Source organism: Ambystoma mexicanum, chromosome 12 (genome assembly GCF_040938575.1).
Source record: "Ambystoma mexicanum isolate Mex_15411 chromosome 12, UKY_AmexF1_1, whole genome shotgun sequence".
Taxonomy (NCBI): domain Eukaryota; kingdom Metazoa; phylum Chordata; class Amphibia; order Caudata; family Ambystomatidae; genus Ambystoma; species Ambystoma mexicanum.
Window position 1 is genome coordinate 256,305,020 of NC_090936.1, and position 24,550 is coordinate 256,329,569.

The following is a 24,550-nucleotide window of genomic DNA, read 5'->3' on the forward strand; positions in this document are numbered from 1 at the left end:
ATCTTTAACCTTTTGATGTGCTGAACATTTTATAATAGCTAACTGAACAGGGAGTGCGAGTGCTGAAAGTAATTGCACTATTAAAGTGCCATGCTGGATTTTCGTGCCATGTGAGGTCAAGAAACCTCGTTCTTTCCAAAGTCTACCGAAGTTGTGAACCACCCCAAAAGCATACTGACTGTCAGTATATATATTTACTGTAAGCCCTTCAGAAATTTCACAAGCTCGAGTTAACTCTATAATTTCTGCGGCCTGCGCGGAATTATGCATAATTCTTTTGGTTTCCACAATCGTGCTTAAAGTAGTGACGGCATAAGCAGCCGTGGATGTACCATTCGGAAGTTTAAAACAAGAGCCATCACAAAATAGCTCTCCTTGTGGGCTATTCAAAGGCGTGTCTTTCAGATCGATTCTACCTTTAGTCTCTTGTTCTGTCACATAAAGGCAATCGTGTGACTTTTCGTCACCATCAACAGTATCTTGCGGGACAGGTAAAAGTTCAGCCGGATTTAATACACAACACCTCTGAATTTGAATGTGGGGAGCAAACAAGATCAATTCATTACTTGTCAGTCGTGCGGAAGTGAGGTGTTGCGTTTGAGTTCTATTCAATAAAATATCTACAGAGTGAGGTACCATTAGGGTTAACGCGTGACCCAGGACCATTCCTTCACTCTGTTTTACAGACGCAGCAGCGACAGCTCTCAAACATCTCGGCAAAGCGCATGCAACAGGATCAAGGGCGGATGAGAAATAGCTGCATGGCCTATTCTTCCCTCCATATTCCTGCGTTAACACAGCCAAAGCACATCCATCACGTTCATGCACATATAACACGAAGGCCTTTTCATAATTTGTAGTTCCTAAAACCGGCGCCGAACACAGCGCGGTTTTGAGCAAGTCAAATGCTGTCTGGTGTTCCAAAGTCCATGGCAATGGCAAAGAAATGCCCTTCTTGCCAAAGCCAGCATTGGTTTAATCGTTAACGAAAAGTTAGGGATCCACAATCTACAGTAAGAAGCCATACCTATCAGGGCTCTAACTTCCTTCTGTGTATTTTGGACAGACATGCCAGAAATGTTTTTTATTCGTTCAGGTGTCAACCGTCTTCCCTCCTTTGACAGGAGATAGCCTAAATAGGCGACCTCCTGGCAACAATATTGGAATTTTTTGAGTGAAGCTTTGTGGCCATGTTTTTCTAGATGACAAAGCAACAACATGTTGCCTTCTTTACAGGCACTCTCAGAATCAGCAGCCAAGAGGAGATCATCTACATACTGTAGTAAAGTGCAAGTAGTAGGCAACTCGAGAGTATTGAGCTGCTCTTTTAATGCCCTACTATAAATACTTGGACTGTCAGTGTACCCTTGTGGTGCACGAGTGAATGTGAACGATCGTCCACCTAGGGTCAACGCGAACAAATACCTACTATCCTTGTGTATGGGAATACTGAAAAACACGTTTTTGAGGTCAACAACGCTAAAATGAGTGGCAGAAGCCGGAATCATGGTTAGTATCGTTGTAACATCAGGTACAATAGGGAATTGAGGAGCCACAATTTTGTTAATAGCACGTAAATCAATTATAAACCAAAAGGGAATCGCATTATCACCTTTTTTGTATACTGGCAAAAACCGACTGTTACACAAGCTACCCGTAATTTCCTCAATTACTCCACGATGTACAAAATCTAAGGCAAGGCTAAGAACCTCAGGGCCATTTTTGATTCCTCACTTTCCTTCTCCGTCCAAATCTCTGATATCTCTAAAAAGTCAAACCTCCTTCTTCACCTCCTCAAAAGTACGCTGCCTTTCCTCTCCTTCCCCCAGAAGCTCACTGTCTCCTAAGCCCTTGGTTCTCTCTAGGTTGGACTATTGTAACAGCCTCTTCCTAAATCTTCCTGCCTCTACTCTCCGCCCTCTTCAACTAATCCAGAACAGGACTGCCAGATGTGTCCTTGGCTTCAAGCCCTGGAGTCGTATCTCTCCAGCTCTGAAATTTCTCCATTGGCTCCCAGTGGATGCAAGGATTAAATTCAAAAACTTCTGCATTGTCCACAAGGTTTTCTGGGACCTGGGTCCAAAATACCTTCAGCTATCCCTCCGCAAATACCTCCCTTCTCAAGCTCTTCTCTCCTCTACCTCTAACTCCCTCAGGGTCAGTCATTTTTCAAAAAAACGAACTGGGGGTACATCTCTGTCTTCGGCTGGGGACTCCCCCTGGAACAGCCTCCCTGCTGTTCTGAAACCTGAGGAGAACCATCTCTGGTTCCGTAAGCACCTCAAGACCTTCCTCTTTGCTTCTGCCTTCGCCACCCCTGTGCCCTGCTGATCTGTTTTCTCTCAGCACCGTGTACCTGGACTACCCTCTGTCTTCTGGGCCAGGTACCTGCTCACCCTGCCACTCTCCCACACTGCCTATGTGGCCACCCCTTGCACTGGGGTCTGTATCTGTACCTTACAGCCCCCACCCCTCTTCTTCATGCACTTATCTGACATACCCTGTCCGCTGCCTAAACCCAGCACTTGCCACGGCTGGCTGCACTGCCACTGTTTGTTGCCTCATTATTTATTCTTCATTATCTGTTTCTCCTTTGCTCCGCACTTACACATTCTCCCCCCCTCCATGCACTTTTCCCCTCTCCCTCTCCCATGCACTTGCGTGTTCTCAATGTGACTGGGCCTAGTAAGATCGTTGTACTGTTTCTCCCCTGTTTCCCCTCCCTTGCCTTGTCACGCTCTGAAACACATGTGTATGAGCGTGATAGAAATAAAATATATCATATTATATCATATCTCTCTACATCCTGCCTATCACATGTCTGAACTTACCGTGCATGTTTGACTTGCATCATGTCTCGATTCAGACCAGCCATGGAAATGAAGAGGGGGACTATTCTCAGAGCTCCCTTCGCAATTTGCATCAGAAGGTCATCCAGTCATGTTATCGCATGGAATTCTGGGACGTGTAGTTTTTCTAAATTTCAAATGGGAAAGAAAAAAGTACAAGTTCCAGAATCCAAAGGTAAACAACAGTACACAGCCTTCTCTCGCATGGCCATGGGAAACTTGAGAGCTCTTTGTAAACAGGTATAGACTGAAGACCAAAAGATGATGGCTATCACTGCGTAGACTGGCACGAAGTCAAAACCCTCAAGATGATGCACTTGCCAACAAGCCCCTTTATTATATAAAACACCAGACTACAGACACACACTACCACTTAAACAATGGGAAGGTTCAGGGCGCGTGAATTGACAACAAAAGAATGCACACCTGCACGCAACAACATATACAATTATTATGAGATGCATAGTTGTTCCATGCTTGTAAACTGCACGCTGAGACATGCCCAGAGAAGCGTGTATAAACAACGATGCATGGCAAAAGCCAGCCCTACCTCGCCATAACCCGTAGGGATACTCTAATCCCAGACAAAGCAACCCGTTTTGAAAAACATAAAAAGTCAAAAGAACGTCTGATAAAAGCAATCAAAGGTGTTAAAATACATGGTATGCCAAAAGTACAGTGCAGCTTTACCGTTTCAGTTGTTCTTGTGCTTTTAAACATGTCCCAACCAAATTCCACTTTTACCTCCAAATCAGCAACCCGGTGGCCGTTCCCAGGTGCTAGCAGCTTTATGTTCCACAGCTGCAGATTACACCTGCATTTATACCTCATTAAGCATCGGTCCTTCCCTTGCACATTAACTTGGGTTTATAAAATTTTAGCTGCCGCGTATCGACCAGTTGAAGTAGTCTATATTAGTGCTCAGGTGGTTACGTCACCTTGCCCCCCCCCCCAAAAAAAATCAGGGAGCTTTGAAGGCGGGCATTACCTTGTGGCATTGTTCACCTGCCGAGCCTGCCCTGAGCAGGGGGACACCATCATCTTACTTCTGGGGCAAAGGCCTACACTTGCCCATATCCCTCATCCCAGTAAACCCAGTCCTCTACGCCCCTATGCACTCACCTACCTGCACAAACACACACCTGGGAGGGTGCTTCCCAAAGGGAAATCGGTAGACGTACATTTCTGCACAGAGAGACCATGAAAAATAGAAACATTTTTCAACGAAAAATCGAGAGTCTCCCGCCTAAATCTGGAGGGTTGGCATGTATGATCAAACCTCCCCTGACATCTGCTGTCCTCCACCCCTACTGTCCCACCACATCCCCACCGTGTCAATGGCCATCATGGAGTAGAGAAGGGCTAGGAGTAGTTTCCTTCTCCCTTCGATCAAGGTGGCCATTTTCAAATGTAGTTTTTTAAACTTAAGAAGTGGTCACTGAAACCATTCCTCAGCTAAAAAAAAAAAAACGGCTATTAGTATCCCGGAATTCATGCTGGGTGCTAACAGCTTTTATCCCGCCGAGGGGGGCAAATACCAACCAGATATTATAATAGATAGCCGGTCAAGTGGCACAGCGAGTAGAGCGCTCGCTTTGACATCCGTGCAGAGCCTGTTAACGCAGGTTCGAATCCCGGCAGGGCCAAACTCAGCCTTTCATCCTTCCGAGGTCGATAAATGAGCACCACACACCGTGGGTAATAATAAGCAGCGCACAGATACCTGAGGGTTCGTAGCGCTATATAAATGCCTAATTATTATTATTATTTATTTATATTGGCGCCAGGGCCCTTATTTCGCTTGGGCCTTTATTTGGGACGCATCCCATTACATAGCCATTAACGATGCATACCTTGGGGATTGTTGCTGAACTATAATATCGAACTGTTCTATTGTGAATAAGTGATTGTGAATAATGGTGTAAGTTAGGTCCTTTTCCACTGCAGCATTTATACCTTATGTTAGGAGGACCGCAGCAGGGTTTTCCAACTTGAATATGTTAAATCCAAGATTCCTAGTCCCTTCTACCAATTGAATGTTATGTGCCTGCTGAGCAATGTTTTTTACATTTGGATACAACCCTTTTAGGACTGAAATTGCGGTACGGATGTCATTTCTAGGAAGGCATCTTCTGTGTGCTTAATGACCTCCTATTGGATGAATGGCCTGCAATTTTCCAACCTTTGCAAACTTGTAATTTGCTATTTCCGGTGTTTTTCTTTTTAATCTTCAAGTTCCAGAATTGTGTAAAGCACACGCACAAAAAGGAAGCTTCCCAAAAGAAGCAAACACACATAGGAAAGAAATCGCCTCTTCTTTGGTGACAATTTACAGACTCCTAAAAAGTCTACCCAATGTGACCTGGGACCAAAGTTATTTACTAATCTTAACTTCAGTCCTAGAATATTTAGGGAAAATGCTTGATTGTAGTATGGGTGCAAGTTTTACTAAACATTGCCCACTGGAAACATTTTCATTGGATATCTATTCAGATTGTTGATCAATTTGCTCCCCAAATATTTCTTTTTGTGTGAAAATTAAATATTTTCAATGTAATTCTTCTGACTAAATTCAGTGGAGCACTGTCAAAAGGTGCTGCTTCTGTACTATTTAGTGGTACATAGGCACATGTGATCCCTGACAAACTGCCTTATGAAGCACGTGGGGCTCCAAATGGTGAAATGCCCTTATTCAGTGTTATATACTGATTTGCGGCTAGGACTCCAAAGTGCTCTGATGTAGAGGACTCCCTTATGGATGCTACTGGCATCACCGGTTTTCCAGTTCTGTCCAGTCGCCCTAATGCTCCGAGGGGGATAAAGAACACCCCCTTTGCTTCCATAATTCCCGCTCTTCCTGCGGTGCGCTGCCTTGAATCTCATTAGTTCTGTTTTTGGCAATTGATTAAACCTTTCTTTCACTATCATAATGATGACTACCTTTTCTTTAACATTTGGAGTATCAAAATTTGAAATATCTGGAGACTTTGCAACCCTCATGGGTTCTGCTTCTGTGGCTTCATTCCTGTAAGAAATAAAGTCTGTTTGCTTAGTATGAGCAGTGCATTTAACAACCGCTATGGCTACTGGGAGTTGTAGTGCCTTAATAACCCTGTCCAATAAGGATGTGCTGCACTGGAGTGCCGTCCGCATGGAGATAGCCCCCTCTTTTCCAACGCGCTAGCCCTGCGTGTACTGTTGATGCCACATAGACGGAGTCACTGTACACCGTCACTTCCTGCACTTCGTGTTTTTCGAGCGCAACAATTAGCGCTACCAATTCTGCTGAATGTGCCGAAAAGTGAGATGGTAGTCTTGCACTTGCTACAGTTTCAAAATCACCATTTGCTCTATGCCTTATTACAGCAGCGCCAGAATGCCTTTCTCCACTAGTTTGATCAATTGTCAAAGAACCATCAATAAATAGAACTTCTCCTACCTACCGCCAGTGTGTTCTCTTTCACGTTCTGTATATAATCATAAAATTCAATGTAGATTGCACAGTCATGCACCTGGTCACCCCCTGTCACTGGCTCAGCTATAAATGTGTCTGGGTTCACTATTTTACAACTAACAATTTTGATTGCCGGGTTAGAAATCATTACTTCATAAGCAGAAGCTCTCTGAGATGTCAGTGTGCCCTTGGATTTCTCTAAAATGGCAAACAAAGCATGTTCCACAAAAAGAGTCATAGAGCAGCCAATTACAATGCTTGTAGACTTCTCAATTGCGAACGCAGCAGCTGCCAATGACTGTTTTCAAGGAAAGTGTCCCTTCATAACTGGGTCTAACATCCCACGGTAATATGCTAGAGGTTTCTACCCCAGTTCGGTCCTCTTTGTAAGCACTGCAGTCATGACTGTCCCATTCGTGTGTAAGAATAAGAAAAACTCCCCAGCATAATTGAGGATTCCTAAAACAGGAGCTGTACAAAATGCTTTTTTCAACTCTTCAAACCCCGCCTCCATCTCCGCAGTCCATTCTAGTGTGATTTTTTCTCCCTGTGCTTTCTTTAAAGCCTTTATAAGAGGTCTTGTGTACGAACTATAATCAAACACCCAGGCTTTAACATAATTACATAAGCCCAAAAACTGTTGCATTTGTTTTACTGTATGTGGTTTTGCAGTTTTCATAATTGCCTCTGCTCTTTCAGGTGTCACCTTCTTTCCTTCATGTGAAATCAATTGCCCTGTGTATAACACCCCTTCTTGACAATACTGTAGCTTCTCTTTGTCTACCTTGTATGCCTTGTCTGCTAGGATAGTCATCAATTGAATAGAGTCCTGTCTGCCCTCATCTTCTGTGGTGCTACAAATTAAAATGCAATACACATATTGTATCCCGGCACTTCTCAAATCAATATTACTTAAGTCATCTGGAGGACTCTTTTAAAGATCGATGGAGACTCACAGTACCCTTGAGGCACCCTAGTGTGTTTCAGGCTGTCTGGCGGAACGTAAATGAAGTCAAGTCTTGTGAGTCCTTGTGCAACGGGATTGAGAACAATTCATTTTTCAAATCAATCACGGGATACTGCATAGTATCTTCGTTGGATTCAGAACTAAAGGAAACTTTGCCTCTACAATCTGGTTAATTAGTCTCATATCTTGCATGAATCTCGATGACCCTCCCTTTGATTTTTTACCCAGGGTATTCACAGGGTATTCTGCAGTGTTACATGATGATTCGGACGTTACCAGAATACCTTGTTCCATCAGTGCGGAAAAGGTCCTAAATATACCATCATCAGCCTCTCAAGACATGGGGTACTGTTTTGCTCAAGGTAAAATCGCTCCTGTTTTCAGCTTTATCTTGACTTCCCTTACCCCTTTTTACAGACCTACATCATATGGGCCTGTAGTCCATAGGACTCTTGGCACCTTGTCCAAGTCTTCCTCAAAAAATGCTGGACGCTGCCGCATTATCGCCATTTGCTGTGGGACTTCCCTTTTCTCTATTATAATCCAGTATGTAATGCTCATGTGAATGTTACTCTCACCTGATATCCCCGCGGGCGTCTGGAAGGCTCTGAGATCTAGAACCCTGGATGCGTAGTTGCCCAGTGCTGAATAATGACTCTTATGTATTTGTAGGGTGAGCTATCCGTCCTGCGTTTCTTATGCAGGGGCGCTTGTCGTTTGTTGGCAAGCTGCCCGAGTTGCTTCATTGGTGCAGTATGCCTTCCTTGGGTCCAGGCCTGCTGTGACTCCAAATCTGATGGTAGGCAAGTGGTTTGTTAATTGTAAGTCTTTGGGCCTCATTACACGGTAGGCGGTGAGCCATGGCGCTATTAGCGCCATGGCTCATGCCGGTAAAATACCGGCACCGCCTTGGCGGAAAGGGGATTTACCGCCCCATTCCAAGGTTGGAGGGGCGGTAAATCCCCTTTCCGCCATTGCCTTCCCCATTCCCATTTCTGCCCCATAGGGCTCTATGGAAATGGGGAAGGCGCTAATTACGCCACCGCAATTTTGCGGTGCCGTAATTAGCTCCGAGGTCCCTTAGCGGGTTGGATTTTAAAACCTGCAAGAAGCAGGCGTTATATCCTCCAACCCGCAAAGGGACCTCGTAGTACGGCGGTAAGGGTTAACGGTCACCGTTGCCATTAACGGTGACCGTTAACCCTTACCGCCTTCCGTGTAATGAGGCCCTTTGTTCTGTTTATGGTGGGAATTCGTTAATTTCTTTATCTCCTTCTTTTCAGGTGCGAAGGTCTTGATGCTGGCATGCCGGATGGAGAGGCATGTTTTCTACGTAAGAGAAAGTGTGAAGCGCACCACCTTTATTGTCTTTTAAAGCTAAACTGTGTTTTCTTCTTCTTCTCCTCACAGGCCGTTGTGGTGCTGCGAGTGGATGAGAGTGAGATGAAAAACAGGCCCCCTGGAATCCGTTAAGGTAAGTACAGCGCTGTGCGGCTGTTTAATATTGAAGCAGACCTGAATATGTGTCTTTCCCTTTGCAGATGTTGCTGTGGTGCTCCGTATGGAAGTGTGGTGTAGCGCGATGGAATTCAGTTAAGACTGATGGAATTCGATATTTTGGAAGCGCGCATTCTAATATTGTTTTTCCCTTAATCGTTATTGCAGGTCGCAATGTTCGAACACCAGCTGTAGTAGCGGTTCGCCAGAAGTCCTTAAGCTAGTACTCACAGGTGACTGATGTTTGTTCTTCTCTCGGTTTCCACAGATTGCAGCCCAGTTGAGATACTGAGTGCTGGATGGTGTTTTCTCAGGTAAAACAGAATAATCTTGATCTTATTCTTGCAGGATTACAGGAAGATGCTGAAGAACAGGAGCTGGACACGGTGAGCGTCACGCTGCAGGTTGCAGAATAACACAAAGCATGTTCTGCAGTCAGTGTGTGGTTTATATAGCTCAGGTAAAGTAGTACCAGGGAAAGTAGTTCCAGGCCTGCGACACCCAAAACACTAGACCGCATGGCTTGGTTCTTAGAACTAGACTGTGTGGTTGCTTCCATGTTGGATTTAAAGGCCCATGTACATAAATGGGACCTAGTTTGAACAGCCCTTCCTTCCTACATATGAGCCTGGTGCCAAATGCGTCAGGACTAGCTACAGGAGCCCTTTTGCAGTGGTTTTAAGGCGCTCAGGTTCTGGTGGGAGCCTGCTTGTGGCACAATTTGTGCCCCCTCACAGTGGTCATGACAGTGAAACCCTACTTCATCGTCTGTGGGATCATCCCTAAACATGTAACTGTCACTAATGTCAGTCAGTCTATACCCTTCTTCGAGAGCTATCACTGTTCTCCATGCTCTACCCTCGTTGTCTGTTCCTTTGTGCATTGCCATTTTCCCTCGTACTATGGCTGCATCTAATTCAATAGTGATCTTCTGTCCCCCCACTTCGTCCATAGGTATCTGTGGTATGAACAAGAATTCATCAGGTATTCTCATAGTGTTCCCCACTAAACCAGGTAACCATGTTAATAGAATACTCACCCCATAAAGGAAAACCTCGGGCTCAACTGGAATGCCTCGCAGAGCCAATTGCCCTGTGAATGCAATATGAATTCACCCGCGTTTAAATAGTCAATAAGAAACAATCAGCAGTGGCAACATTTTGAATCTTACAATTGGGGGCATTTAATAGTCAGATGTGATGTGAGTCACCTCACATAAATCAGAAAGCGCATAATGCACAAGCATTATTTTGTGCTTGTTGCAGTGAAGTAAGTTGAGAGACGGGCTAACTGATCAATGAGCCCAGTCCTGTTTCTATGTCCATGCCTAACAATTTCTTCTAAGCAGGCTTGCTGGCGTCACACTAGATGCCCTGTTCGTGAAAGAGGACAAGTGGAGTGTACACAGGTAAGAGGGAGAGAGGGGCAGAGTCAGAGGGATAATTGTCTGCCCGATTGCCAGTTTAATCACAGGGTTTTCATCATTAGAATACACGGCATTGCTAGGATGCACTTTTGACACTGAGATTCCTGTGGAAGTATGAAAGCCCTGTTTAGTCAAACAAATGTGGCACAAGTGTTTTAGGAGACCCTTAGCATAAGGATATGAGTGATTCTACATGTAATATTTTTCACTTATAGGCTTTGTGAAAACAAAATACCACAGAAGCAAGGTGGCACTGTTCATAACCACACAGAAGATGAGTAAGTATTTGGTTCATCTTGTTGGCAAAAACTAATAATAGGAGAAAAGGGGGATCCCCTGTTAATAGTGCCACTCACTTGGGCCCGACTCAGATAAGGGAAGAATCTGGCCTCAGCCTATGCCTTTGTTCAATAGGCTCGGCCAAGAATCAGTCGGGTCACCTGAGCATTTAGAATCGACTCCACCATTTTGAACAACCTCCAAGATAAATGTTGGTGGTGAGTACAATCCATGTAATTACGTAAGAGTTACATGCACAATTCTTTTGTGCGTCTATTAGGAAGAAATGAGGATAGCAAGAACTAAGGTGGTAATAGGTTTCAATCTTTTATTATTGTAGATGATGTCTCCCATTCCATATATACAGCATAATCAGTGCTCAACTTCCGTCCTGAAGAAGGTTGGAGAAATCTAGGGTCACATAGTGAAGCCCACAACCAACCAACTGAAACACGTGTCGACTGAAAACATCTGTTGTAGAACAGATAGACACACTGATATATGAAAGGGGTGTAAACAATTATTTTGAAAAATGTGTGAATTGTCCTTAAAGATCGTAAGATCTAGAAACAATGTTGTAAAGTGAGAGATGCTGATGAATGAGTATGCATGATGGAGTGAATTAAATGGAGGCGTGATTTGTATGGTTCATGTATGTATTTTCTATGCAGACCTATGTTGTTTTAGAACCACTAAATGAACACAATTCAGTGTAACGGTCAGGAACATGACCGTGAACACCAACCATCCCTTAGAGTGGCAGAGGAGAATGCGGTTCCCAGCGATCGAGAGCAAACCGAAGTACAGCTGCTTGGGGAGTGGTGGGTCCAGGATACGGGAAAAGAAAATACACAGTGTACCCCGGCCTGCGTGGAACGAACTGAAGGGAGAGACGCCGCTGTAGGGGAAAACTCAGCCAAAGTGGGGCCCTGCAAGAAAAGGTCTATGCATAGTTGCAGGGAGGAACATACGGCTGTTAGCTGCCTGTCGGCCAAGACCAGAGGGGAAGGTCTGCCGCCGACCAGGGAAGCTAATGGGTATACGGAACCGTGAGTCAGGTATGCAGGGGCTGGAACGCCGCATTGCTGCAAGGCAGCAGCCACGCAGACGTTCGGCTATCACTGCAGTACTGAGGACCCGGGCTGCGGAGCCGCGACCAACGAAACGCTGCGTGGCTACAAGGCAGCCATCCCACTAACGTTCTGAGGTTACTGTGTTCAGCGGGACCTAACAGAAACTCCCGAAAACCTCAAACAGAGACAAACAGAATCACATTTACCCCGATTCCCTTACCTGTTCAACGAGGACCCAAACAGGGAGGTGGAAACAGTTGGAACTGAAGATAGATACAGGACGCCATGCTCCAAGGGAAAAGGGGGCAGGGCTTTGGAGAGCTTTTATAATGTGGGGGAGGAAGTGGGTCCTGATTAGCCAATTAAGCTCTGTCTATTTAAACCCACAGCTATGAGGAGAAGGGGTGTTCACTCTTGGTTTTGTTGCAGAACCAAGCAGATGTGGAATCAGGAGCTGAAGGAAGCTTGTGGGCCTATGAAGACTAGTAGGAGACGTCTTGCCAGAGGTCCTTGCTGCAGGCCCTGCAAAGAACCAGAAAAGAACACTGCATAAATACAGAAGGTGGAAAAAAGGAATGTTTTCTGTGAAGAACTATATATATATATATATATATTTTTTTTTTTTCTGACAGTTGTAAGTCTCAATAAAGACCAGCGTTTCTTTCTTCAAAACACCAACTGACTGTCTCATTGTCACATTCAGAGATAGATATATTTTTAGGAATAATCATTGAGTAACCTTGTTGTGATCCTCATGCTCCCGGTCCATTGTTTTTTTGTTTATGCTTAAGGATAAGGCCATTTGCTCAAGGCTGAATGAATTTTCCGTTTCACCTTGTAATTGAAATACAGGAGATTGCTCTCCTTCCCTCGGTTTCCGGATTTGCTACCTTCCCTTAATTCCTAATAGGCCTTATCGATCCTATCCCCAATGCTTCCTATATCAAAGTTCTCTTCTAGGGCAACCCTAGATGGTCCTGATATCACTCCCTTTAACGGAAGGTACTCATCTGTTCTGTCCCATCGTATTGTTGGACTTGGTTCCACCAGCTCCTTTTGAATACGATTAATATCAAGCTCCTCTTGAGTTCTAATTCTTCATCTAATTCTCTTCGCTTTCTAGCTTCCCATCTAACTCTCTCCTCCTCTTGTCTTATTTCTTCTCTCCTTGTTCCTGCTCTTCTTTCTTCCTCTTCTCTCCGTCTCTGTATTATTTTGTCCCTTAATTGCTGCACTTCCTCCTCTTCTCTCTTCTTTCTTGTCTATCCCGTTCTTCTATTGCTCTCTGCCTGTTGTCATACTTTCTCAGATCTTCTGCCCTTTCTTCTCTCGTTTGTTGCTCCTCCTGATACATCTGTTCTCAACGCTGTCTGCTCTTCCTTTTATACTCATGTTCCTTTAAACTTTTTTCTCATTCCTCGTTCCCTATCTTTCCTATCCTGTTTGTCCTGATCTTCCTTTTGCCTTACTTGCTCTATGCTTTTCCCATCTAGCTTGAGCAATATCTGTCCTCCCATCCATTCATTCTTGATGAATGTTAACTCGTCGGCTTTATCCTTTTCTCCTTTCCATCTCTTAATTTCCCATTCTATCTCTGTCGAAATGTTCGATTGCTCACTCTTCTCTTCTTTGTCTCGTATAATCTTAAAAGTCTCTTCTTTTCTCTAACTTTCCTCTGGACTATCCTCACTGCTAGAAGCAGGCAGTTTTCACATCAGATTACTATACCCTGCCGCTGCTTTTAATTCCCTTCATCTTCCATATTGGTGCCTTTTACTTCAGGTGAGGTAAGGGGAGCAGAATGATCAACACCTTCCTCCTTACTGTGATTAAGCATCCACTCCTCAGGTGGCGGGTCCTCTCTCTCTTCCTGGTACATTTTCTGCTCTAAAATAGCTAGTCTTTTCTCTAATTTCTTCCCTGTGTTTGCAGCATACAAGTATGTGTTCATGTGTTGCAATACCGCTTTTGACAGTGATCCCCCTTGTGGCCATGGCATGAACATCTTATCTGCCATGCCTTTCACCCATTCTGCACTATAGTGTTTGAGCTTCGGCATATGTTTTAGTAATGTCTTACATAAATGCATCAATGGGGTTACATCTCCCATTGTGACAAGTCTCAATTGACTGCCAATACTTTACCAGAGTTTATAAAAAATACTTTCACCAAAAATAACAATTATGAGGACGCTCCAACAATCGCTGCTCAGCCCTCTACCTTTTCACTGATCTTTATCTCCCCCGGGATTGGTACCAACCACTTTCCTAGATAGACAATATAACTTCTTAACTCTATCTCAACTTTTTTACAACTCGTTGTCGCTCTTTGACACTTTATTCAACACAAGCACATGAACAGACAAACTAGTCGGCTTTTCACATTTAAATAACTATGAGCACCTTTACTTCTTCTCTGCCCATAATCAATACTCTGATCACAGAGTTTAGGTTGTCACTTTATGCAGACCTGTCTAGCACATAGCCTAGTTTACTCTGATTGGAGTGTGAGACAACCTCTTCTGGAATCCTTGAGTCAGGTTTCTGGGCGCTGTATCTCTCTCTCTATATATATACAATATTTCCTGTTACTCCTCTTACTTTTAAAATTACCACAGCCTGTTCACTTAATTTGCCATTCTCTTTAGTCTACTCACGATTCAATCACTCTGGCTCAAGGCCTTCAGTATCGTCTCCTCCTCCAATTGAGCACTTTCACCTTCTGTTCGCAAAGCACCCGTGGAAACCAGGTAGGGATTTTGTCAAAGAGGCACCCAGCTCACTGTCTCAATTTTCTTGCAAGAATTCAATTGGGCTGCTCTCCACTGGAAACCTGTGATCTTCCAGCTAGATGGAGGAGGATGTCCGATTGTCCGAAACACTGGAGTTCTAACAGGTTGATGGGTCTTGTATGCTAACTGTTTTCAGGGGATACGCATAGACCCCTAGAGTTTTGCCTATCTGCATGCAGCAGGGCTGCCTTGATATAAGTGAAGCAGTATATTGAGGGTCCCTTTATAATCGGGGTCTGCTAAGACTAAAATAAAAGCTGTCCACTTGCCCATTTGGACACTGGCAATATTGGACCCTTCTTTGTTATGCAGGATTAGGGGCTCTGAATGCTCATGTAGCCCATCATTTTAGCATGTACATGTAGCTTGTTGTTTTAGCATGCAAATGTTAGCGTGGGTTTGAACTGCATTAGGGGTTCAAGGGAAGACTCGTTTTGGACTCAAGAATGTGAGTCTCAGACAGAAATGCTCAGACAGAAATGCATAAGGCACATGATAACCAATTAACAGAGCATATGCTTAAAAGTGCATATTATTCCAGGATGATATTCCAATTGACTGAGTGGCATTAAACATAATACTGATATGTTAACATACTAATCCAATCCCAGTAACCTGTCCCTTAATAACATTAAGTGCAAATTAGTCTGTGTGGAAATAACCTTGAAACAGTTTTGGAAAATGCATGATGCTTTGTAAAATGGGAAAATAAAATGTGCAGGCTGAATATTTGCGCTGGGTAAGTTCTGTTCTACTAAAAAGACGATTGTGTGAGCAGGAAATTCAAGAAGAGATGCATCTTCTTGCTCACCAACAATGAAATCACGTGGTTTCAGTGGAATGATCTGGTCAAGGGGAAGGATTAAATGTATTGCATTCATGATGCATTTACAGGCCGATTCATGGAATAATTAGCGCGGCGCAAGTGGGCAAAAACGTGCGAATCGCAGTGGAATAGCAAAAATCGCAGTGCAATTGCGAAAATTGCACGAAAAGCAGCGCAAGTCGATTCATGGAAGGCCGTGCGCGAGAAAACCAGCGGATGTGCGATAAAAAAGTGCGCGGCGCACGTTGGCGCACAGGCCATCTAACAGCGTGCGCCAGGTCACAGCGAAAATCGCACAGGCCACAGCGAAATTCGCACATAGCGCGGCGCACGCAACAAAAGTAGGCGGAACACGGGCGTAACACTCGGAATGGGGAACAACTTGCCAAAACACGGGCGTCACGGGGGAAGTACAGGGCACAAGTGCACGGAACGCCCACACGCTCGCCTAAAACTCGTATTCATGGAATAGAATAGGGCAAAAAAGCGCACGCTCAAACCAGCGCACAGGCACAAACACGACCGCCACAAGAAAGCAGGCGGTAGCGTCTCTGCGGCTGTAAGAAATGTGCGCCAAAAGGTGCGCCAACAAATAGCACCTATATACTGCCATGACGAATGTCCCATACTGTGGCCCTCCAGGAAAAATGACGTGCAAAGGGGTACCCACAAACACGGACACCCGCTGACAAAAAATACATGTGCGTGTATACCGGGGTGCGCGGGAAGTCTAACACGCGATTTCAGAAGGGTACGTGCATCACAGGGGTTCGCGTGAAGTTCCTCACGCGATCGGGCCTGGGGGAGCGTGCTACGTGTATTTCAGGGGTTCGCGTGAAGTTTCACACGCGATCGGGCCTGGGGGAGCGGGCTACGTGTATTACAGGGGTTCGCGTGAAGTTCCTCACGCGATCGGGCCTGGGGTAGCGGGCTACGTGTATTACAGGGGTTCGCGTGAAGTTCCTCACGCGATCGGGCCTGGGGGAGCGGGCTACGTGTATTTCAGGGGTTCGCGTGAAGTTTCACACGCGATCGGGCCTGGGGGAGCGGGCTACGTGTATTACAGGGGTTCGCGTGAAGTTCCTCACGCGATCGGGCCTGGGGGAGCGTGCTACGTGTATTTCAGGGGTTCGCGTGAAGTTTCACACGCGATCGGGCCTGGGGGAGCGGGCTACGTGTATTACAGGGGTTCGCGTGAAGTTCCTCACGCGATCGGGCCTGGGGGAGCGGGCTACGTGTATTACAGGGGTTCGCGTGAAGTTCCTCACGCGATCGGGCCTGGGGGAGCGGGCTACGTGTATTCCAGGGGTGCGCGTGAAGTTCCACACGCGAATAGCCAGGGCGCGTGTATTTCAGGGGTGCGCGTGAAGTTCCACACGCGAATAGCCTGGGGGCGCGTGTATTCCAGGGGTGCGCGGGAAGTTCCACACGCGAATAGCCTGGGCGCGTGTATTTCAGGGGTGCGCGGGAAGTTCCACACGCGAATAGCCTGGGCGCGTGTATTTCAGGGGTGCGCGGGAAGTTCCACACGCGAATAGCCTGGGCGCGTGTATTTCAGGGGTGCGCGGGAAGTTCCACACGCGAATAGCCTGGGGGCGCGTGTATTCCAGGGGTGCGCGGGAAGTTCCACACGCGAATAGCCTGGGCGCGTGTATTTCAGGGGTGCGCGGGAAGTTCCACACGCGAATAGCCTGGGCGCGTGTATTTCAGGGGTGCGCGGGAAGTTCCACACGCGAATAGCCTGGGCGCGTGTATTTCAGGGGTGCGCGGGAAGTTCCACACGCGAATAGCCTGGGCGCGTGTATTTCAGGGGTGCGCGGGAAGTTCCACACGCGAATAGCCTGGGGGCGCGTGTATTTCAGGGGTGCGCGGGAAGTTCCACACGCGAATAGCCTGGGCGCGTGTATTTTAGGGGTGCGCGGGAAGTTCCACACGCGAATAGCCTGGGCGCGTGTATTTCAGGGGTGCGCGGGAAGTTCCACACGCGAATAGCCTGGGCGCGTGTATTTCAGGGGTGCGCGGGAAGTTCCACACGCGAATAGCCTGGGCGCGTGTATTTCAGGGGTGCGCGGGAAGTTCCACACGCGAATAGCCTAGGGGCGCGTGTATTTCAGGGGTGCGCGGGAAGTTCCACATGTGATTTGACAGTGTGGGTCCTCCCAGGTGTACCCTGTACACCCTCCACGGCCCCTGCAGGCAGCCCACATCACAGGGGACTACCCTGCATCCCTGGTCATGTCCCGCAGGCAGCCCACCCACCATGGGCATGCCCCCCAGCAAAGGCACATGTCTCCTTGAACTAATGAACACCAACTCATGTCCCCTTGCACCCCCACCCCCCAGCACTGTGGGGCACCTGCCAGCAGGCCCCCACCCATGTCCAACTCATGTCCCCCACCACCCCCACCCCCCAGCACTGTGGGGCACCTGCCAGCAGGCCCCCACCCATGTCCAACTCATGTCCCCCACCACCCCCACCCCCCAGCCACCAGGGTCACCCTCCACCAGGCCCCCACTCATGTCTCCCACCACCCCCAAACCCCAGCAGTGCAGGGTCACCCTCCACCAGGCCCCCACTCATGTCTCCCACCACCCCCACCCCCCAGCCACCAGGGGCAGCCTCCACCAGGCCCCCACCCATGTCTCCCACCACCCCCACCCCCCAGCACTGTGGGGCACCTGCCAGCAGGCCCCCACCCATGTCCAACTCATGTCTCCCACCACCCCCACCCCCCAGCCACCAGGGTCACCCTCCACCAGGCCCCCACTCATGTCTCCCACCACCCCCAAACCCCAGCAGTGCAGGGTCACCCTCCACCAGGCCCCCACTCATGTCTACCACCACCCCCACCCCCCAGCCACCAGGGGCAGCCTCCACCAGGCCCCCACCCATGTCTCCCACCACCCCCACCCCCCAGCACTGTGGGGCACCTGCCAGCAGGCCCCCACCCATGTCCAACTCATGTCTCCCACCACCCCCACCCCCCAGCCACCAGGGGCACCCTCCACCAGGCCCCCACTCATGTCTCCCACCACCCCCACCCCCCAGCACTGTGGGGCACCTGCCAGCAGGCCCCCACCCATGTCCAATCCATGCCCCCCTGCACCTGGGTCCCAACATTCCCCAATCATGTCCGTAATGCCCATCCTCCCCTGCCAAAAGGCCCAACCAACTATCACACCCACCCACATATCAAAGGCAATTACATGTTACACCCCCAATTTAAATAATGCAATTGAACACATGTCTGTCACACACAATGGCTGCAAGTGAATGACAAAACACCCAACATGACATGCCTGAAAGCAATGAGATGATACGACACATTGAAGAATAAAAAAAATAATGTATTGAACAGCAAGTAGAATGGAAATGAAATAAGAAAAAACACAAAGCAAATCAAACAAAACAAGATGAATGTCCAAGAAAATAATCTGAAAAATAAAAATAAGCCAACGAAGAACCATGAAGAAGATCATCCTGGGTCCATGAGCCCAACCAAATTAAACCTAACTATGACTACTAACTAAAAACTGAACTATATACAAAAAAGTGGTGCATTGTCCAATCGCTACCAAAAAAAATCAAAAAAACAAAGGAAACCTAAACCTAACTATACAACTATATACAAAGGCAGCGGGCTATTCGGACGGCTCACTGGTTGTTGTCATGGGCCAGGGCATCATCGAACTCCTGGTCAATGGCTTGGAGGCGGGCATGTTCCCTGGCCCCGAGGTCCCGCAGGGTTAACGCAGTGTCAAGCTCAAACTCCCTGCGAAGACCCTCGAGGCACTCAGCCCGCCTCAGCGCCCTCCGCATGGAGTCCTCCGCCCTGACCATCGTGAGCCGTTCCTCCTCTGCCCGCTGCCGCTCCGCACCTATCCGCTGGCACAACCGCTCCCACATGGAAGCCACTCCCATTCCAGGGTTCTCCTGCCCTCCGGCCGATGCCTGCACCCCTGATGTTGATGGCCCCGAGCCATGATGCCTCCCACGTTGAGCCTGCTGCTGCCTCCGACGCAACTGCCTGTGCCAGCACGACGGCATCCAGGCTGATGGAAACCACCGACGCCGTCGTGCACGTGCCCTGCCCGATGATGCCGTCACATCCTCCATCTGCTGGGGTCCAGTTGCTCTGGTGTCCACCCCTGCTGGATCACTGACTCCCGACTGTGGCAGGGATGGGATCCCCACCGAGCTGGCTGCATTGGTCGGGGCAGGTCCACAGGGGGCCCTGGTGGCATCTGGGCTGGAAGACGGCAAGGAGAACGACTGGTGGATAGCCTGCACAGAGGAGGAGAGGGCCGCCACATTGGCCAACACATGCAGGAAACCCCCGAACATGGCCGATCCCAATTGGGCCACGTCGGCACGGTGCACTTCTCCTCCTCTGTGCAAACCACCAACCTGGATGGCTCCTCACCGTCTCCCACCGTAGCAGGCCCCTGTGGGGGCTCACCCACCCCTTCCGCTGCAGCCGTGGGGGCATCCCCGCCGCCTTGCTCCACAGCGCCGTCTCCGCCCTCCTCTTCACTAGCCGCTGCGTAGAGGGAGACAAAGAACACAAGCATCAGGGCACTGTACAATGGTCCCCTAGACAGGAAGCAATAGCAGATGAGCACCACTGTCAAAGTACACTTCCATCATGTCCCTACACAACACATGGTTCAGTCCAGGCAAAACACACACAGTAACAGGCATGGTGCATGCCATGGACATTTCCATGCATGTCCAATGGACTCTTGGAACATTCAATGATATGTAACTCACATGCATCATGGCTCATGCCTATCACATGCACACACTTCACCTCAGTCACATCCATCTGGCCCCAAACACACCAAACACAGCGGATACAAGGGTAATTTGGCTGCTTTACTGAATCTGTGCATTGTCACACACATGTGTCATGCATCCATGGCATGCACAAGTCACAGACACGCAGGTCAGACACACAGACATGGCTACCATATATGTACCTGGCATCAGCACCCATCCCTCACCCCCACCCATGTCCAGGTACAGAGACTGGCATGCTCTCATGTTCAAAATCTGCATAGGGCTCCCCATGCGGCATTTCAACACATGCAACGACCATGTGGGTCACACATCACTGGTCGCACATGCATTACCATGATGTCCCTGCACACATACATGCATACATGGCCTATGGCACACATACAGGCAAGTATCATAGAACCAGCACACCGCAACATGCCCTGTCTCCCACAGTAATGCATGGACACTTACCGCTCAACTCCAGACGGGCCTCCCTCTCAAGGATCTGGGCGTGGAGCGCTGGGCGTACGCGTTCCAGGACCCTCATCTGGATGGAACTCATGCGGCCCTGGCCCCCCTCCACGAGGCGCCGGGCCTTCACAAGGGTCCTGGACCTCAAGTCCTCCCAGCGCTTCTTGATCTTCAGGACGTCGCGGGTTGCCACCCCCTCCGCGTTGATGGCAACCACACAGTCGGCCCAGATCCTCTGCCGTCCTTCCTTGCTGGCGCGGGACGATCCAAAGAGGGCATCATACTGCCCCAGGACATGCTCCACCAGGACACCAACTTCGGTGACAGTGAAGCTGGTGCCCCTCTGCCCCTCTGGCCTGGGGTTGCCACTGGTGCCAGATGTGGAAGTGCCCGACATGGCAACCCCAGAGGCAGGTGTGGGTGGGCAACTGGGTCCTGGGGCTGGGCTGTGGAGCGATGTAATCCCAGTCGGGAGTCTTCAGTTCCAGCAGGGGTGGACACAGCAACTGGACTCCTGCAGATGGCTGATGTGCAGGAACCAAATGGCAGGGCACGGTGGCAGCAGGCAGGCAGGCAGCAGCAGATGGCACCTGGGAGGCTGCTCGGGGCACGGGGGCAGTAACTCGGCCTTCTGGGCAGGAGCGTGGTCTTTCCGTGTGTTTTCGCGTGGCCAGCTTGATACGGAGTGATTTGGCACGTGAAAATCCTGCACGTCAGCGTGAAATCCGAGGAAAGGCCCTTAGCGCGTAAGCGCGTCAGCACGCATACGCGATTCTATTGGACCAGAGTCCCTCAGCGCGTAAGCGCGTCTGTGACGTGACCCGCACGGGTGTTCCCCACTCAGCACGTGATGACGGGGCACACGTGGAGATACTGCACGTCAGAGTGTCATCGCGTGTAATTGGACAAAAGTGCGCGTACACGCGATTGGCCTATGTACGTGTATTTAATGGGTGCGCGGGCACTTACACACGCAAGTACGTCAGCGAACCTGTATCCCGTGGTGCGTGTGAATTTCCACACGCTATTGGACTGGGAACTGAATTCCAGGGGTGCGCGGGTCACACGCTGTATCCCGTGGTGCGTGTGAATTTCCACACGCTATTGGACTGGGAACTGGATTCCAGGGGTGCGCGGGTCACACGCTGTATCCCGTGGTGCGTGTGAATTTCCACACGCTATTGGACTGGGAACTGGATTCCAGGGGTGCGCGGGTCACACGCTCGCCTAGAACACGCGCAAAGCATAAATTTGCGCACTTTAACAATAACAAGCTCAGACGCCAGGATGAACATACCGTTCCTAGCAGCAGTGGCAGTGGGCTACCAAAGGAGGAGGAGGAGGATAGTCAGGGCCAGAATATTCACACCCAGAACCAGCCTTTTCGGGATGCCTGATGACCAGGTGTATGGGAGGTACAGGTTTCCACCACACATTATACTGGACCTGGTGAGTGAGTGGGAGGATGACCTCACATCACCCACCCTGTGCTCCCAAGCACTCAGCCCCCTGGAGAAGGTCCTCAATGTACTGCACTTCTTAGCCACTGGACCATTTCAGCGAACAAGTGCCATAGTGGGTGGGGTGTCACAGGCCACCCAGTCACGCTGCCTACACCAGGTCTTGAACATCATCACTGCACGGCCATCAGTCCGCAGGCACATATACCTGCCCAGAACACCTGCAGAAAGGCATGCTGCCGCCCTGGATTTTTACGCTGTGGCACGATTCCCCAAAGTGCTAGGTGCCATCGACTGCACCCATGTGGCTCTACGTCCCCCCAGGGCATCTGAGCACATCTATAGGAACCGCAAGCACTGGCATTCCATCAACGTGCAGGTAGCATGTAATGCCAAGGGAATCATCACCTCAGTATATGCCAACTATCCCGGCTCCACCCACGACAGCTTCATTTACCGAATGTCCACCCTAAGCCGGGACCTAGAAGCTGGGCGGCATGGCGATACATGGCTGCTTGGTGAGTATGTATGCCACTGCACATGCATGCATGTTGGATACTGAGCAAGGTCACAACCCCACCAATGATACCAATCACCACCTCCACAGGGGACAGTGCCTACCCTCTCAGCCCCCACATGATGACGCCAATTCGGAACCCCACCACGCCACCCCAGGTAAGATATAACACAGCCCACATTACAACCAGGGGCATAGTGGAGCGCACATTCGGAGTGCTAAAGTCACGCTTTCGCTCCCTTGACCGTTCTGGCGGGCAGCTGTTATACGCTCCCCCAGTAGTGTGCAGGATCATAGTGGCAGCATGTGTCCTGCACAACGTTGCAACACGCCGGGGCCTGGCCGTGGACATGGTGGTGGCCCCACATCCCCAACCACATGCACAGCCGCTGCGCATGGGAGGGGAAAGGGCACGGGGGGAGGCAGCCCGTACACAGCTAGTGGCTAATTACTTCACATAGAAATCACACCCCTGTGGAGTGCACACTGCCCTGGCACATTCCATCTGACAATCAATGATGACTCAACCTGACACTGATCCTGAATGTCTGGAGAATGAACCGTCAAAACCATATCAGCCTGAGATTGTTCACCTGGAAGTGTCACAATGTGTGCATCCCTACCCACACAGACACCACCAATGCAGTTTTGTGAAGTTACACATTGAAGCAGCTAAAATGAATACCCACTTGCAAAATGCAACAAGAGGACAGTGCCATGTCAGCCAACCCAACCCCAGCACCGCCACACGACACACCGTGCCATGTCATGCTAATTGCAGGTAAACAAAGTAATCCCCACAACATGACATCAGTCTCACTATGTACAGTGGCACTATTAGAAACCTGCAACACCTGAAATGCTCACAGCAATGCCGGACCAACAACATACTTGAGCACGTAGTACCATTAACATGACATCACAAATGTTACATATTAGTAGTCTCACCACCTGGAAATGCCTGCACTCCCACCACTACCAACTGTGCAGTGTTGTCGCCATGTAGAGTTGTAGGTGCACTGCTGCCGACATGGACCCCATCTCCAGACTAGAGGTCCTTGTGTGGACATGAGGAAGGGACCTGCAAATTGGGAGGTAGACACAGAAGAAGAGTTACACATCAATGCAACATGCAGTGTACAACACAACAGCAATATGCACTAGGAATGTATACACAGTATTGACTACAAACTGCCCACACAGCTCATGGGAGTCCAACGTCACTGTGTAATTCACTGTCACTTGGGCACACCCTTTACAAGCCCATGGAAACGGGAAGCAGGAGGGGTGTGTGTGACTCAAACCCAAGCATCTGAACCAAATACATTACAAGCCTGCATGTGCCCAGCCACAATGCAGGGTATGCCCACAGGAACCACGGAAGCCAACAGATCGTCCCAAAAAAATTGGGAATAAAAGAAATCAAAATAAAAATGAAAATAAGAAACAATCAAAAATGGCCATTGATGGGCCCGGGGGGGTTGGGGAGGCCACCCAGGAGGTCCGAGGACAGGATGCACACCAGAACCCACCTGCGTGGATCCTGGGAAGATAAAACACCTCCATGGGCTCATGGCCCACACGGCTACCCTATTGTGGGAGTATCACTGCTGTCGCTATTATCACCCTGTGCAGCTGCATCCGGAGGTGGTTGCACTATGGGAGGCAGCCCACGCAAGGCCCTAGTCTGCTCCTCCATGGCTGCAAGCATGCGGGTGTGGTAGGTCTGGTTCTGGAGGATGAGTGTGCGGAGGTCCCCATGCAACAACTCACGGGATGCCCGGACCTCCGCCCTCGTTGCCTGCATCTCAGCTGAGAGCGTACGGGTGAGACGCTCCAGCTGCTGTTCTGTCCTTTGGTGTGTTGAAGCCTCAAGCTCAACAAGAGTCGTCCTGAGGTGAAGGAGCTCCTGCCTCAGGGCTTCCCTGTGGCCCTGGGACTCAATGGAGATGGCCTCCTGCAGAGTCGCCAGTGCCGCCCGCCTGTCCCTGTTGGACCCCAACATGTCCTCCCTGTGTGACTGGCAGATGGAGTCGGTTGCCTGCTCTAGTCGCTCCATCAGCCTTTCTGGGGGGACAATGGAAGTGGCCACCCTATCCATGGCCTGAGCCATCATCTCGGATGATGCAGCCTGTTGGGTTGCCATACCGTAAATGGATT